This window comes from Protopterus annectens, chromosome 8.part1 (assembly GCF_019279795.1).
Source record: "Protopterus annectens isolate FY-2018-M chromosome 8.part1, PAN1.0, whole genome shotgun sequence".
Taxonomy (NCBI): Eukaryota; Metazoa; Chordata; order Ceratodontiformes; family Protopteridae; genus Protopterus; species Protopterus annectens.
This window is the reverse complement of record NC_056742.1, coordinates 141,763,335-141,781,742: the sequence shown is the minus strand read 5'-3', so window position 1 is coordinate 141,781,742 and position 18,408 is coordinate 141,763,335. Positions and strand designations below refer to the sequence as shown.

Sequence of the window (18,408 nt, the reverse complement as noted above, 5' to 3'; positions counted from 1 at the left end):
GGCCCTCCTCTCAAAGTGGGTGTAGCCAGTGTTGCCAGTCACCCCAGCCCTCTACATCTGACTACTGCAGCACCTAATGAGTCCCAGGTCATTTAGATGACAGTCATCATTTTATGCATTTGCATCATAAAGTCAGCTCTCAGCCAGAAGCCACCTTTAATCTTTGGTTTATTTCAGGGTCTATGACAAAGATTAGAAAAGCATCTAGATTTTTACTCTGTGCTTCCTGATGGCTTACAACTGCCAGTCTTCCAGACTATCTGTAACTGGTAATGCTGCATAATAATATACCATGCCCCAAGCCACTACTGAACTTAGATGACCTAGGTCATAATCCGAGCTTTCTTCCTCTGTTCCTCTGAATCTGGCTTGTGGGTGGACAGAGTTGAGGTTGCTCAACTCTTTCCACCCACAAGCCAGATCCACAGGAACAGAGGAAGAAAGCTTGGATTATGACCTAGGTCACCTAAGTTCAGTAGTGGCTTGTGAGCCTGTTAAAGCTGGCATGAGAAGGGAGGAGTAACACGGAATTGCCAGTTCACAACTCTTTTGGGGCAGGGTTTGGGGGCACATGTCAGGAGGTACATGTGCCCAAAGTAAAATACCTTGTGAAGATCAGAGACCACATAGAAACAGTAGCTTCTCAAATGCAGGGCAGTCTTGAAGGGGAATATTACATGCAGAAGTGAGTGGCAGCCTGTAATGATGTTCTTTACATGTAGAACGTTTATTTATGTTAACATGCATGTGCTGTGGGGTAGAGACCAAAAGAAAAAAGAAACAACACTTGATGGCTGCCCAAGTGATCACCACTCTTGGTTGACTGTGGCCCAGTGTAGGGGAGTGAATGAGACAGGTAGCATGGAGAGTGACTGATGGTCAGCAGATAGCAGGGACAAAAATGCCAAAAACCTATTGCCACCTGCAGGATTGCACAGAATCTGAATTATGAATGAATTAGGTTCAGTATATTTCTTTCCTTGGGCATTATTTTCTTAAGGCAGTCACTGGAAGAAAAGATTACAAAAAAAGTCTCTTTGTTATTTGTCTTTTCCTGGTTACGGGTCGCCACAGCGGAACTCTGGTCCACTAATGATTGGTGGTAGATTTTTATGGTGCTGAGTTGCCAGCCTGATGCCCAACCTTCAGCAAAGGCACACCCATTTACGCATGTCTTTTGAAGGCAACTTGACCGTGGGGAGGACATGCAGACTCCACACAGAACTTACTCCAGCCGGGAATCGAACAGGAGAACCTCTTGCTGTGAGGCAACAACGCTACCACTGTACCACAGGGGCTTGCTAAAAAAATCTCTAAAATGCATTAAACCCCCTTAGCATCCAAGGGTATATTGGTTGATATATTTCATTAATTAAATTATTTCCTTTTAACATATTGCAGTGCTGTTTTTGCTAGTTATTGTGTTGAAAGGCTGGAGAACCTAAATGGATCAAATGTTTGGGGAAAAAACCTCTAAAATATACCTCAGAAGATCTAGAAAACCTAACAGCCCCAAACTCCCAGCGTAATTAATTTATTTTCTCCACAATAATTACAGTGCAGTCTTAACAACTTAAGGTTTGTTGAAAGAATGGAGGACAAAAAGCTGAAATTTTAGACAAAGTATGAAAAACAAGCAAAAAGTAGTATGGATGTATAGGGAAGACAGACTGGAGAAAGTAGGGGTACTGGGAAGATGTGGGAAGGAGTAGTGGGAAGTGGGGGAGGCCACATATTCCTTTTGTATGGGGACCCCCATTCATCTGAGACAGTCCTTGATAGAAGTACAACATGCACATCATCACACAGTAGCCCGAGCATGCACATAGCTCTCAACAAACCACACTGACTCCTTCTAACACACAGTGATAGAAGTTGCAATGAAGCACTACTGTTTGAGGGGAAAGAGGATTAAGGACATAAAATGATTTGCTTCTGTCAGCTGAGATTCACATAAATAAATCAGAAGCTGAAAAGTACTTTTTGCTTACTCAACGATTTAAAGAAGTCATGAAGAATTCATGCACAGTACAGTGCGGAGAAGTCATGAAGAATTCAAGCACAATACAGTGCGGCAGAGATCTCCAGCAGCAGCTTTTATATTGCTATGATTCATGCTCTGCAAACCTAGAAAATATCTGTTTTAAGTAAAACAATCTTTATAGCACAACTGTCATATAAGTAAGAGTCAATACTGTGCTGGGATTTTTTTAACTTATAAAAGTGACAATCAGTACTAATTTGCTGTTTGGCTTAATATAGCACAGTAACCCCTAGAGACAAGCAAGCACATAATGAGAACATAGTAGTTTTTTGAAGTGCATAAGTGAAATACATGCATCGATACACATTTGTGGATGCATCTGTATATGTGTCTGTCTTTGTTGTGTAGATGTTCATCATGTTTCCCTGTTGCAGTCATTACATGAGGGTAATCTGCTGGCAGGTTGCCCTCAGTCGGCCTGATTGGGTTCTGCATCAGTTGCTGTCCCTTCTTCCATGACGTCAGGTCATCAGGAGTATAAAACATGCAGCCGACGCCATTACATCAGTCTTTCTTGCCATGCAGTGCCTGAAGCAGAAGCAGTTCGCAAGTGCTGGTCAGCCAACTCCTGAAATTTTCGTTTTCGAGTTTCAGAACCGAAGTCTTCAACTAAAACCTAAGTACCCCATTGAGGAAACTTTTTCTTGCTCCTTACCGATGTCAGTAAAAGTTAATAATTGTATTACTTGTGGGAAGCAAATATCTCATAAGGATTTTCATTTGTACTGTATTCCTTGCCTAGGCCCTGACCACAATATACCTTGCTGTCGGTTTTGTGCTTTATTTAATCAGCGCACTGTCCGTCGTCAGTACATTTTTGCTTCTAAATATTTCGGTTCTCGGTTTAATTATCCAGAAATGACATTGGTTAGCCATCCGACTATCGGAATACTGGAAAAACGCAAAGAAAAAGACAGAGACAGGCCATTGAGGTCCAAAACTGCCGACGATGCTTCTCCTAAGCCAGTCGCCATTTCACCAGTACTCAGTGAGGCACTTTCACAGCCCCTGATACCCACTACTTCTGATTCGCAGGCCTCTACTGAGACACATTCAGAGTCTGGTATGCCGCGAGATTCTTCACATATGGAATCCATGGATGTCTCTACCTTGGATGGGTCCAGAGCCGCTGAGCAGGCACTGGCTTCTGAGGGTGTTTTCAGGCCTACAGACTTGCATATTAAACCGACTCCAACTTCAGTATTAAGGGCTAAATTTCGATCTATGTCTAAAAAACCTACGCCCAGGCCATATCTTCAGGCCCCCATGTCTAAGAAACAAATGATCAAAATGGCTGAAGATTTAATTACTCTAATCAGGGGTAGTCAACCCCTCCCCCTCCAAGAGGCCTAGGATTGAACTTGACTATGAAACTTCTGAACTGGACTCTGTTTCTTCTGACTCTTCTAATGATCTGGATTTGTTCATACCTACTTATGAGGACTCTGATGCAGAGGATTGCATTCCCTCTGCTTCTCCGTCTGAGGATTACTCTTTTGGGGAAACTTTACATACCTTAAGGGAGCATTTCCACTGGGAAAGTCAGGATTTCTCTGAATCCAAAAAGAGGCTTAGGGATTTCCTCTTTCTTCCTCAGCATAGGCCTTTGGCTATACCTCCTGTACTAGACATTGTTGATGATGTGTTTTCAGAATCCAGCATGGCCCCTGATTCCTTGCCTCCAGCCCATAGCAAACCAGACAGGTACTACAGGGTTCCTGACTCCCACAAATTCCTTTTCAAAAATCCTGTGGCGGATTCTGAAACCATTTCTCAGGGGCCCAAGGGCATTAAGGCTTCTACTGTTAAAAATCCTACCCCTTCTGATAGAGACTCCAGGGCGCTGGATAGATGGGGTAAAAAAGTTTATACTTCTGCAACCATAGCAATCAGGGCTTTAAACTGTCAATACCATATGCTAAAATATCAACAGCATATCATGGGACTGCTTAAACAGAAAATGTTGATTTCTGATAAGACTTATAGGATTTATTACATTCAGCTGATCAAGTTGGCAAACATACTTTGCAATGTGGTTTTGATTCTTTAGAGGCCTCTTGCAGGGCTGCTGTTACTGGGTCTGTGCTTAGAAGGCATGCTTGACTTAAGGAGCAATCTCTGCCTGATCATGTTGAAGCAAAACTTCTGGATGCTCCTTTACAGCAGGACCGCATGTTTGGCAATAAGGCTGAAGAAGTTCTAAAAAAGATGGAAGATAAAGCTAAATCTATGCATCCTGTGAAAGATTTCTTACAAGTACAACCACCTAGATTTAGTAGGCATTGGCCTACTAAGAACTGGTCCTTTCCAGCTCCTTCCAGAGCCACTCCAGCCAAACCCAGACAATCCAAAAGCACCAGGTTTCAGTCCCAAGGGACTTTCAGAACTAAGCAATGGGGTGCTTCCACTTCCAAATATGGAAACAACAAGGCACCACCCTATGGTAAACAGTCTCAATGACTTCCCTTTAAAATTACCAAGCACTTACCTCTTAGCTGCCCCTTTGGGGGGAAAGCTGGCTCTTCATTCAAGAAACTGGCAACTTATAACCCAGGACAAATGTGTTTTAAATATAATGTCCCAGGGATACAAATTTCATTTCCAGACGCTGCTAACTCCAAACAGGTGGCCAGACTTGCCCCCAAATCAGTGGGCAGAGGCTCAGAAACAAGTACTTTCCCTCCTAAACATGGGGACTATTCAACTAGTACCAGAAGAGGAAAAGGGACAAGGTTTCTATTCCAGACTTTTCCTGTTACCCAGAAAGACAAATCATGGCGTCCAATTCTGGACCCTTCTATTCTAAACACCTTTCTGGACATTCCAAAGTTCAAGATGCTGTCTCTTCACCACTTACTTCCTATGCTAGGCAAGGATGCCTGGTTGGCAACTCTAGATTTAAAAGAGGCATACCTACACATCCCAATCAGGGAATCTTGCAGAAGATACCTATGCTTCAAAGCAGGCTGCATGCATTATCAGTTCTCTGCACTGCCCTTTGGCTTGCCTGCTGCGGCAAGGGTATTCACAAAGTGCCTGGCTCCAGTAATTGCATTTTGCAGGCAAAGCAATATTCAGATATATCCATACCTGGACGATTGTCTAATTCAGGCAGAAAACCAGGCCATTCTTCTAAAACATCTGGCGTTTGTAAAAAGAGTTGTAACCTGTCTAGGGTACACCATAAATGAAAAAAATCTTAATTGGTACCCTCTCAAAAAATTACATTCCTGGGTGCAAACTTGAATACAACTGCCCAGATGGCTTTCCTTATGCCAGTAAAGCAAATTCATTTGGTGACTTATTTCAAAGAGGTGGCTACAAAAACCCTGCTATCTGCAAGACAAATACTGCAAACCGTGGGGTTCATGGCCTCCTGCACTCTTCTAATTCCGTATGCAAGACTGCAAATGAGGAAACGTCAGTGGTATTTAAAATGTTTATGGAGTCAACATTGTCATAGCCTGGAAACAATGATTCCTATCATTCCTTGTCTGCGCCAAGGGTTCCTATGGTGGGCAGAGGCCTGCCACCAAAACAAGGGACTGCCATTCACACTATCCCCTGCCACCCAAACCCTAACTATAAATGCATCAGACTATGCATGGGGGGCTCATCTGGCAGGGAAGTGCATTCAGGGCAAATGGAGCCCAAATCAAATGCACCTTCACATCAATCAAAAAGAAATGCTAGCTGTACAGAATGCACTGACAGCCTTCAAAGACTACCTTCATCCAGGACAATTACTGATAAAGACGGACAACACCACGGTTTTGTGGTACATAAACAAGCAGGGGGGTACACATCCCTACCCCCTATGCAGACTAGCCATGGCATTGTGGAACACGGCCTTGAGCTACCAGGTACAACTACAAGCTCAATTCCTGCCAGGAAAGCTGAGTGTTCTGGCAGATGACCTAAGCAGAAATCTCATGGACCCACACGAATGGAAACTGGAACCACAGATTTTCAACATGTTGACATGCAAATGGGGGAGCCCAGACATAGATCTTTTTGCCTCACCCCAGAACTACCAGTTGGACAAATTTTGCACAAGAACTCATCACAAAAAAGCCTGGAAAGTGGATGCCTTTCCACCTCTGCCTCTGCTCTCCAAAGTTCTACTAAAAGTCAAACAAGACAAACCAAAAATGACTTTGATTGCTCCAGACTGGCCTCGCCAACACTGGTACCCACTCCTGCACAGTGTGTCACACATTTCACCATGGCACCTGCCTCAGACACCTTCCCTACTGTCTCAGCAGGTGAACTAAATTCTGCACCCTCAGCTCCAAACATTGAATCTTGCAGCATGGCTAATCATTTAAATTCTCCCTTAGCAAACCTGTGATGGATGTCATTTTGGAGGCGAGAAGATCTAGTACTAGAAAATCTTATGCTGACAAATGGAAATGATTCTGTGCCTGGAATCAATCTCAAGGAATGAGCACAGCAGTGCCCAATTTACATCAGATTTTGCAATACTTAACTGAGATGCTTCACAAGGGCTTGTTTTTTTCTTCCATAAAAATCCATGCCTCAGCCATTTCAGCTCATTACAACACAGACCCCACCCCTTCTCTCATCCTCTTCTAAAGCAGTATCTCAGAGGGGCAAAAAACTTGAGACCACCCAGGAGAGCTCCAACCCCTGCCTGGGACCTTAACTTTGTATTGGTAAAACTCGCTCTACCTCCTTTCAAGCCAGCTGCTACTGCAGACTTAAAATTTCTTTCCTGGAAAAGAGCCTTCCTTTTAGCAATCACTTCAGCTAGAAGGATATCTGAATTACAGGCCCTTATGGCAGTGGAGCCTTTCATCATCTTTCATGCGGACAGGGTGTCACTCAGGACCAATCCATCATTCATGCCCAAGGTGGTATTCAGTGTGGCTCTTAATCAGCCCATTTATTTGCCAACTTTCTTTCCCAATCCACAGAACAAGGGGGAACAAATTCTGCATTCATTGGATGTACACAGACAACTTAGATTCTACTTGGACAGGATTAAATTTTGAAGAAAATCTGAAAAACTGCTGGTAGCATTTGCTGCAGGTGCAGAGGGGAAGGCTATTTCAAAGCAAACCATTTCTAAATGGATAAGCCATTGTATGAATTTCTGTTATAAGCACCATGGAAAACCTGTCCCCCAGGGGATCAGATCTCATTCCACCAGGGCTGCATCTACTTCAGCAGCCTTTCTCAGAGGTGTTTCAGGGATATTCTAGAAGCTGCTACCTGGAGTTCAGTTTATACTTTCACCAAGCATTATCACTTACCAATTTTCTTTAAATCGAGAGCTGGTTTTGCCACTGCTGTTTTGCAGGGGCTTATAGCTGGTCCTAATGCTGTATAAATTCATCCTCACAACCATAGCTTTGGGAATCTACCCAAATATAATGACTGCAACAGTGAAACAAGATGAACATAGTACATGTGTACACTTACCATAAATTTAGATGTTTCAGTGTATGCACTGTTGCAGTCCTGGTTACCCTCCCTCCAGCCCCATTTTTCTCTTACTATACCTCTACTTTCTTTTACTATGCTTAAAAGCCTTTTTGGTGTATTTGCTTTTGTTTGGAGGTATAATTTTGTGTTTTTAATTATATATATATATATATATATTTTGCTCCCCATTTGGGGGGCACCTGACATCTGGGGGAAGAAAAACTGATGTAATGGCGTCGGCTGCATGTTTTATACCCCCTGACGGCCTGACACATGGAAGAAGGGACAGCAACCGACGCAGGACCCAAGACTTTGTTAATCAGGCCGACTGAGGGCAACCTGCCAGCAGATTACCCTGATGTAATGACTGCAGCAGTGAATACACTCGAACATCTACATTTATGGTAAGTGTACACAACTGTACTTTGTCTCTACAAGTTTGTATTTGTTTATATTTTTGGGAGGGTTCACAGACGAACGCAGAATGTGGCATAAAGAAGCACAGTAGTAAAATACATGAACAGCAAATAAAACAGGAGTGAAGCATACATTGTACAGATATTGTCATACATTGTGTATACACAGTGTGAGGAGAACTATCACTCCCCCTCCACACATGTTTCACCACCTCAGAATCATATTTGTGTCTTGGTGGTAGAATTATTTTACAGCAAAACCATTATATGTAGTAATTACCTTAAAAAACTGATCACTTCATCCATGTACAAAAATTAATACAGTTGCTGCTCATTTTGTAAAAGCAATAAGAATTTTTCATTGTTCACATATTGCTGCACTCTTGGCAACTTGTAAGACTCTCAGCCATCATACTTGTGCCTTGGGATGCAGTAGTATTTGTACAGTGCACACCCCTTCATGCCTTTTTGCTTTTTAGTATGCCACCTAAAAATGTTGAACCCAATTTGCTGTTTTACCCCAAGATGTAACAGTGTCTCAGTACAGTTACTGATGTAGAAATGGCATTCATCTTGTCATCTTTCTTTCATCTCAGGCAGAGAACAATACTTCTTATATTATATATACAACATGTATGACTATATCAACTCTTATGATTTACTTCTGTTCTATTTGCCGTTCATTTATTTTACTACTGTGCATCTTTGTAACATATTTTGAGCTTGTCAAGGAGTCCAGGTCATGGTTGAAAATGGTCAGTTGACCATTTCACTTGTCCGGTAAAGAAATTACAAAATAAAATAGGAAATAGCAAGTGAATTAAATAATACTTGCTATTTATTTTAAACATTTAATAATCTTACACCATAAAATATAGAACTTATTTTCAATGTAAGGGTTCCTTTCATACAGAAATGCTACATGTTAAAATATTAGACGTTTCATGTTAAATGATGTATATATCTGTGTCAGTTTTATAATAGCAGTAAGGAACACCAGGGTGTAGTACAGTGGGGTAACATCACACTGGGGGTGGTTGAACACAATGATCCCTTGTCTCATGCTCAGCAACCCTTTCTATGACATAATCTATTATAACAAATATCAAGATTTGAATTACTGCTGTAGCATTTAATGATATTTAAACAGCAGTTGAAATAGCTGAATTTTAAATAGTGAACAAGTAGTTTTTGTGACTATTTTTTGTATTCATTCAAAAACTGACTTTTTTCTTTGAAAACTGCAGCTTTTCAAACTTATTTCATTTTCTGAGACTTTCTTAAGCATGTTAAAAATATTATAGCTGTTAGAAAGCACTACTAATTAGAACAAAGTCTGCACTTCTTACAGTGTGTGGCTGGATATTACACCTTCAATGAATTTATTTAATAGTTACTTAGAGTACCACCATGGTAATGCCTCTGATACAAGTACAGTCATTAAAGTATGTTCACTGTACTGAATATGCAGTTATCTGCTTACCTAAGTTGCCTTTATGGTACTGATTTGTGTCTACATTTCAGTTTCTTTCATTCCCCCTTTTGTTGTGCTTGATGTCACAATGTCTTTACTTGCTGTCTCACTAGAGAATGATATAAAAAAGCTGGCTTACTACCAGCATTGTTGAAGCTAGTTTTCAGTCCTGGCCGACCTGTGATAGTAATGATTTCTATGTGATTGCTGCTCCAATCTGGAGCTAAGATATATGAATAGAAGTTCACGTTTTGGCAAAAAGTGCATTTTTAATGACTCTTCTGTGGCATTTATGTTATTGTAACAGTGTAGAAACATTATTTTTTAATGCATCATCTGTGACATCTTGGCCTAGAGTAGTGCATCTTAGTACACTTAAATGATAGGATGTTTATATATGCAACAGTAGTCACAAATATTTAAATTTTGTATTACAACACTATAGCCCTGGAAACAGTCAGACAACAGTACCTTGGTTCCCATGTGAGGCACTTCATGAACCCCTGTGATGACTTAAAGCACCATTCTTTTGTTTCCATCTATATATCTATAGCTACTTTAGGTCCATGTATACACTCCCATGCTTTTTAAGGAAGAAAACAATGTTGTGGAGTTGTTTTAAACTGTGTTGACTTTGTTCAAATTACAAAAGCAGCTGCAAACAAAAACAGCAAATGAAATGCAGGCTTAATTGTCAGTACTCGAATGAGATAGCCCATGAACTATCTTGTTATCTCCAGTGATTTGTGTGAATCATGCATTCCTCATAAATCCTTCAGCAGAGGTACCATATGTGATTTATATGTCATATGACAAACACTAATACCTCTGTTTAACATTATTCTTTGTTAATATTAAAGGTAACAAACTTTGGTTCTTTCTGTCATATAACTTACTGTATACTTAAACTATGAATAGTTAATCCTTGAACACAGCAAATGTAACATTTCAACACACTAGTGTATCTGAAGATTATGCATGACTGTGTTTAGAGTATACTTTATATATCTAGGAAATGTAATAAGTTCATATATAAAATTAAATGTCTATACCGCTTATTGTACTGAACATTATGGTTTATTCCTCTTCCAGGCAGCACTAATGAAAAGCCATCAGTCCTTGGTCTCTGGTCTTGTATAAAATTCCAGTAATATAGCTAAACTGCATTACTAGGCTGGTTATGACTGAAAAAATAACTACAACCACATTAATATGTACCCACTAATGGCTTACAGTATACCTTTGTTCTGAGATATGAGGCTGGATTCAATGGGTCAGCACTGAAGTTAGGCAAGAACTGTCAACAAGCTACGTGAATGCTGAATCAGAGTAGTTCAAAGCCAGACCTGTAACTGTACTTGGTTTGAATGTTTAGTGAGGGACTCAGTGCATCTCTCTCCACAGTCAGTGTGCCACTGACCCCCGACTACAGAAGTGTAGTGTTGTCAACTGCTCAGAAACACATTAGATAACCAGTTAAGTTTTTTTTTTCTTTTAAAGTTTAAAAAAAGGCAGTCTACTGTCTGTATATAACTGTACCTGCATACCAGATATACAATATAGTATCCACTCTGTTCAGAATCTCATCACTGTACTTAGAATATTGTCATGCAATGTTGAATCAATAATTTTATAAATCAAGTGTGACAGCTTTTCTTTACCCTGAGCCAGTAATCAATGAACCTCAATCCTCACCACTGACACCAGATCTGTAGATGTCTGCATCGAGCACAGCTTCCTCCAACAACACAAATGGAACACACTCCAGATCTGAGACTGGATTCTCTGTCTCTTCAGATCCCAAACAAGACTCACATTGGATCACTGTGTCCCAATTCCAAGTAACTGACACACCCACACCTATGTATTTGATTTTCAGACACACACACGTACACACACACACACACACACACACACACACACACACACACACACACACACACACACACACACTCCTGGGAAAGTCTGGCACAGATCTCTTAGCTGTGCCCCCTTCTGCCCAGACAATAAGTTAACTACATTGCCACCAGTCAACTACTTTCAGGCTGTTACAAGGGTATCCAGTTATACTGAGTAAAATCAATACTAATATAAATGGTAGAGTGCAACCAAAGCAGCCAGACTTTTCGGAGTGGTCAGAGAGTCACTAAAGTAAGCACAAGTGCTGTCAAGATGTTAAAAGTATTCCGTAAAAGATCAGCCACAATGAAAGGCATAAAAATATTTAATAATAAATAATGAAATAGAAAACATGAGATTAGTAAATATCTATGTAAAGTAAGCATCAGAGTTTCAATCAAAGGAGAAATAAAAATAACACAGTTGGTCAGATTCAAAAAGATGCAGAAAGACAATACTCAACCAGTCACACTGTATTTCCTGACTGTCTAAAGAATAACTGTTCCCTAGCTAACTTAATTAACTTAATCACTACAGCAAGACAAGATTAGATGCTGAGATGCTTACTTCTACAAGGCAAGGTGATGAGTTTCAAACCAAAACTGAACTCAACTAACTGTGATAACTGACTTAGATCGTTTATATTAGGTTCCAAAGAAAACAAAAAAAGCTGCTGTAAGAGTTCCATCCCTTCAGTGCTGGTTATAGAATGACATCGCATTTGATCTTCTGACTGGTACAATACACATTCAGAACTTTGCTAAGATCTATTGCAATGTTTGAAAACTCTAGAACAGTTTCAAAAATTTCTATTCTTCCCTTCCAGAATTCTTTGTTTAAACATATACATTTAATCAGTTATAATAACACTGTTGATGCATTTTAACACAAGCATATGTTCAAGTCAATGTAATATTCAAATGACACAAAATTATTTACAAAACTCCACCTAACTATGGTGGCATATGTTACACATGCACTGCCCTATTCTTCCTGGCACATATGGCAATACCTCACATCATCACATCCCTCCTACCCCGTTTGAAGACTCAAGAAAGTTCTTCAAGTGACCCCCGAAAAATGTTGCATGAGAAAAACGGACCTATCTGGGGAGACATTCACCTATACCCTGTCTTGAGAGTCCATCTGCATTGGCATTGCTGACCCCACTATGGTGATGTACTGTCATGTCATATGCTCGCAACCCTAGGCTCCACCTTAATAACTTGACATTTTGTTGACTGACTCTATGTAGCCATGTTAAGGGATTGTGGTTTGTAACCACAGTGAAATTTCCTTCCATACAGATAAGGTTAAAGTTTCTGCAGTGCCTATACTATGACTAGACATCCTTTTTCTACAGCTGTATAACATTCCTCCATGTGCTGAAATCTGTGGCTAAGATGTACAACTGGGTGCTCTTCTCCCTCAGAAGAAGCTTGGCTGAGTACAGCTCCCACACCATGATATGCAGCATCCACCTGCACAACAAATTATTTGTTATAATTGGAATGGCTAGCACAGGGGGTCCTTCCAAAGCCCCTTTAAACTTTTGGAAAGCCTGCTCACAAGCTAGGGTCCACACTACCTTATCTGGCCTGTTTTTCCTTGTCAAGTCCGTGAAGGGAACAGCTATTGTGCTATAATTGGGAATGGACTTTCTATAGTACTCCACTGTCACTAAGAATGCCCTCACCTGCTTTTTGGTAACAGGGGCAGGCCACACCTGAATAGCTTTCACTTTGGTAGGTTCTGACCTAATCTTACCACTCCCCACTCTACGTCCCAAGTAAGAGACCTCTGCTATATCCAACTGATACTTACTAGGCTTAATGGTTAAATCTGCCCTTTGCATTCTGCCCAGGACCTCCCTGACATGCTGAGGCTTCATTATGTTAACATAGTACAGTTTGTGCCCCTTCCTCCTGCCTACCAGGTTTACCATATAATTAATATCACTGACCTTCCTTACCATTTCAAAGGGTCCCTCCCAAGCTACACCATAACCTGCTGTCCCTCAGGCTCGAACATTTCTGTCATACCAGACCTTTTTCTGCTGTTGGGCTCCAGCCAGGTTCTCCTTGGCCAAAGCCAAAAGATCCTTTAGCCTTGTCCTGAGGTTTAAGACGTATGCCACAACAGACTCCTTGTGAGATTCATACTCACCCTCCCACTCATCACAAATCAGATTTAAAGGCTCCCTCACCCTATGCCCATACAGCAACTCAAAGGGTTAAAGACCTGTGGACTCCTGAGGTACATCTCTGTATGTAAATAATAGATGGGGTAAATATTTGTCCCACTCTCTCTCTCTCTCTCTTCAACTGGTCTGCAAATACCTATAGCATGGTTTTTAATGCAGAGTTTAACTTCTCCACAAGACCATATGTCTGGGAATGGTAGGGGATGGTCTTTAGGTGCTTGACCCCACAACACTTCCATAGACAAGTCAGGAGGTCTGACATGAAATTGGTACCTCTGTCAGTTAGTAAAGGGAAACCACAAGTCCCTGTTCATTTACTTTAGGAACCTCCATGGCAAAGCCCAAGTTTCTTCCAAATTAATACTTAATGGTACCTCTTACAGTGATCCTGCTGACTTAGTCAACCTGCTAGCTGATAGTTCAGTGCAGACTTCACCCCATTATCACCCCACAAAGGCCCAGTCACCATTCCTGATACTTGTGCCACACCTCACATCTCTGTAGATCAATTGCTAAAGGCCCTATCCAAGGCAAGGAACACAGCTTCCGTGGGACCTGATAGTATCTCAGGCTGTATTCTGCGCCATCTCCAGCAAGAACTAGCTTCACCATTGAGCACCCTATTCAACCACAGCCTAATTATAAGCTTTATTCCAGCAGAGTGGAAAACTGCCATTGTCATCCCCTTGCAGAAAGGTGGTGCCACTACTGACTGATCGGTAAAGCCATGGAGCATATTATTATGGATCTCATAAACAAGGACATAGGCAATCTCCAAGCACTTAACCCCACCCAAATTTAGATTTGTCAGAGGCAGATCTTGCCTCTTGAACCTAGTTTACTTCTTTGAGACTGTCACCAAGGCCCTGGATGAGGGGAACTCAGTACATACAGCATACCTTGACCTGGCAAAGGCCTTCGACACAATCTCACAGTCAGGCATCATCGGAAAGCTAACACAACTTGATGTTAATCCCTTTCTCATCAGATGGGTGTCCAACTGGCTCACAGATAGGACCCACAAGGTCAAAATAGGTGCCACCACCTCTGACAGCAGACCTGTCACTAGTGGTGTTCCCCAGGGATCTGTCCTGGGACCCCTACTGTTTGTCATCTATTCCTCAGAGGTCCAGGCAAAGACAAAGGGCCTGTGGCTGACCAAGTTAGCAGATGACTGTAAGTGGGGTGCTGTCATTGACTCTCCAGATGATAACATACTGCAAGAGGGTCTCACAGCTACAAATAACTGGTGCCAAAGTCATGGCCTTAAGTTAAATGCAAAAAAAGTATTATCTTACCATTAGCAAAAACACCCCCCTTGCTGATTACCACATCAACGGCAACCCCCTAAGCACACAATCTGTGGAGAGAGACCTTGGTATTCAAGGTGACAACAATCTCACATTTGACCATCATGTAGCGGCAGGGGTCAGAAAAGCCTTTTATTTGGTTCATCTTATAAATAAAGGGATTGCGTCCAGAAAAAAGGAGGTTATTATTTATTTATTTATTTATTTATTTTATTTTACATTTGTTGACCGGGCTAGTCTAACTGGATATATGTCCATTTTCAGTAGAGGCCCAAGGAGAAAAGCTCCGAGACAATAACAAGGACAGAAACAAAGAAACATTTATACAAATAGTACAAATAATTTTTTTTTTTTTTTTTTTTTTTTTTTTTTTACCTCTCTGCATTCCTCTCTCATTAGATCTATAATTTAGTATAACACTCCATTTGATATGTACCTCTCCAGACATCTGCACTAACTGGAAAGGCCATAGAAATACCTCACAAAGAGAATCAATTGCCTTCAACACCTGTCCTATGTGGACAGGCTCAAATCACTATCACTCTACTCAGTATCATACAGATTACTCAGAGGTGATCTGTGTCTCACCTACAAGGCAATATCAGAACCTGCCTGCTAGAAATGCTCCATATCTGTAAGTCTAACTGCTCGTGCATTACCAGCTCAGTAGGCCTAAATCTAACATGTGACATCAACAAAACCTGATGGAGAAACAGATCTGTTTCCCAGAGGCTGCCCCGTCTCTGGAATAAACTTTCCATACATGTCAAGCAGAGTACCTCACTAACCCGCTAGAAGTGCAACCTTGATGAGTGGATGGGAAACCACAAATTTGTCCCAGGGATTCCACCTTTGTCCTTCATTGACAGGGGCAATGGGTGATGACTGAGGGTTTTTTTTGGGGATAACTTTTGGCTAGGTTTGTAAGGGCCCCAGGCCCATTAGCCTAGTAACCTCCTATGATCCTATGAACCCTACCCTGCTAAAAGTCTCTAACAAATTATTTTCCACCTTCTTTGCCTCAGTGGAGGACAGAGACACAGCATCAGGGTATCTAGTAGCATAATCTACTACCATCAGGATATACTTCATCCATGTGGAACTTGTGGCACTCAGAGGCCCCACAATATCCATAGCTATCCTATGAAATGGCCCCTCAGTCAGAGGCAAAGGCATCAATGGAGCTTTGACCCTGTCCCCTATCTTGCCAACCTTTTGGCACTACTCACAGGTCCTGTACTACCCTATTACATCCTTCACAATCCCAGGCAAATAAAATTTCTGCGTAATACATCTATTGATACTCTGTATGCCCCTATGGTCTGCAAAAGGAATGTCATGGGCTATGGCTAGAAGTGTCAAATGGTAGGCTCTGAGCACTACCAACTGCTGTATTATCTCACCCTCTAGTCCTCCCTCAGTGGTCCACTCTCTGTACAGTAACTCTTTGTTCCAGTATACAGACTCCCCTTTTCCCTGAGCATCAGTTTCACCTTAGCTACCTCCCTCAAGCCTCATAAAGTAGGATCTGAATGCTGAGCCTGTCTCATCTCTATCTTTGTAACTCCTCCCAGTTCCCCTTCCACAGGAAGCCTAATATTTTCTGATAGTGGTGCCTCACTGTCAGCTTGGGTACTACCACTTACCTCTGTCCTTGCAGTCACCCTGTCTACAGGAACATCAGTACCTATTAGCAGCTGTGACCACTTTCAGGCACACTGCTACAGGGTAGCTCCCTCTCTGAAATAGCCACATCACCAGCTCCAGCTTCAGGTGTGGGATCTGTCTGGGTCTCACTCAGCCTATCAGACCTACATGCCTATCTCCAAGCCTGACTGCCTGTAACTGCATGCATACAAGGAACTGCATTATCAAAATTATACCATATCAAGACATCTGCAGGAATATCCTCAAACACAGCTACCTACTTGCTTCCTTTTCCACCCTCCTAGTCAAGGTGAACCCTGGCCAAAGGTATTTGGAATGGGATCCCTCCTAAAGCTCTTATTGGAATAGACTGCCCAAGCAAGTATTGCTTGTCTTTAACCACTGCAAACTTCACAATAGTTATGTCAGAGGCTGTATCTCTTTTAGCAGTGGTCTGTCTTCCATCCACTAAGATAGGGTACAAACTCCAGTGATAGTTTGGTACCCCTGTTGTCTCCAGACAACTTACTACTGGCACACTGTTATTCCCACTTGCTGGCTCCCTAACCTTTTGTTCCACACTTTGCTTCTGTGGACATTTGTATGCTACTTGGCACCTCTGGTTACATTTAAGACATCTAACCCCTGATCCTGGCTGTTACCTGAACTAGTGGCTTCCCCTTTTACTGGTAGACTCTGTCAGGGTGATTTAGGCTGCCCACCATGGGTTCCCTTATATCCATGGGCAGCACTGGGTAATGGTTATCCCCTTCTAGTACAGTGATGCCCTGCTTGCTAAGTAGAGATCCCCTTTTCTCCACAGCTAATCTGCAGAGTTACAATCACAGTCTGCCAACCAGATTCTCACATCCTAGGGCAAAGTATTAAGGGTTTGTTCCCTTACCAAAAGATCTGCCAGTCTTTCAAAAGTGGTGATCTGACATCCATTCACCATCTATGAAAATAAGTGTTTAACTTAGCAATATAACCACATACACTTTCATCTGCCTTGCTTCTATGCTCACAAAATGTTTTCTTGTAAGCTTCAGATGTTAAAGTGTAACAGTTCAATAAACATTGTTTGACTCTACTATAGTTTAAGCAACATGTATCAGACAATTTAGAAACAGCAGTTACAGCTGTACCATGCAGTAATGTGGTCAGGAACTGTACCCAGAGCTCTTGGTCAACACTATACTGTTTTTATACTCTTTCAAATATGTGAATAAAACTATCAAAGTCATCCCCCTCTGCATATTGTGGAAAAAATGACTGACCATTATTGCTTCTGGGGTCCACTTACTCCCTTCCCCATTACCTCCATGACCCTGACAAAGGGTCAGCATTTCTCTCTCATGCTGACACTGCTTCTCCTTTTCTTCAGCCTCTAAATGCCACAGTTTCTCTTTGGTCTCCAAATGCGTCAGTCTCTCTTTGATTTCCAAATGCCGCAGTCTCTCTTTGGTCTGCAAACTATTGGCCTCCAGTTGATGCTGATGTTGCTTCTCCTTTTCTTCAGTCTCCCAGTGCTGCATTTTGTCTTTGTCTCCAAATATTTGGCTCCAGTTCAAGTCTCTTTAACTCCAGACAGATTTTAAGTCCTCTCTCCTATTTCTGAGGGCTGCATATCCCCATCACCAGACTGTTTGTCCTCCTGGTCACTGGTCCCCACTGCAGCTGTGACTAAGGCTGAAATTGTTTCCTGTTTAGTCCAGTTATCATGCAGCAGTCCCTTGGCTTTGCACACCCTGGCTAACTGGTTCTTTGTCAGCTTACCATAATCCTCTGTTGACATGTTTGCCTGCTTTCCCTGACTAAACCAAACTAAGAAAAATGAATAAAACTGTTGTGAAAATGAAACTCAGAATGTTTACCTTGTGACTGTTGAGAGTACACACACCTTCAGTGACAACTGCACACAGGCCACTGAAGTTCAGTTAATACCCCACCACTCTGCTGCCAATATG

At 41.7% G+C, this 18,408-nt stretch overlaps 1 protein-coding gene across 2 annotated transcripts in view; it reads left to right on the top strand.

Annotated features, from left to right (window-relative positions):
* PLCG2 (phospholipase C gamma 2) overlaps positions 1–18,408 on the top strand; it is a 1,878,649-nt gene that overhangs the window by 995,764 nt on the left and 864,477 nt on the right. The window lies entirely within an intron of this gene.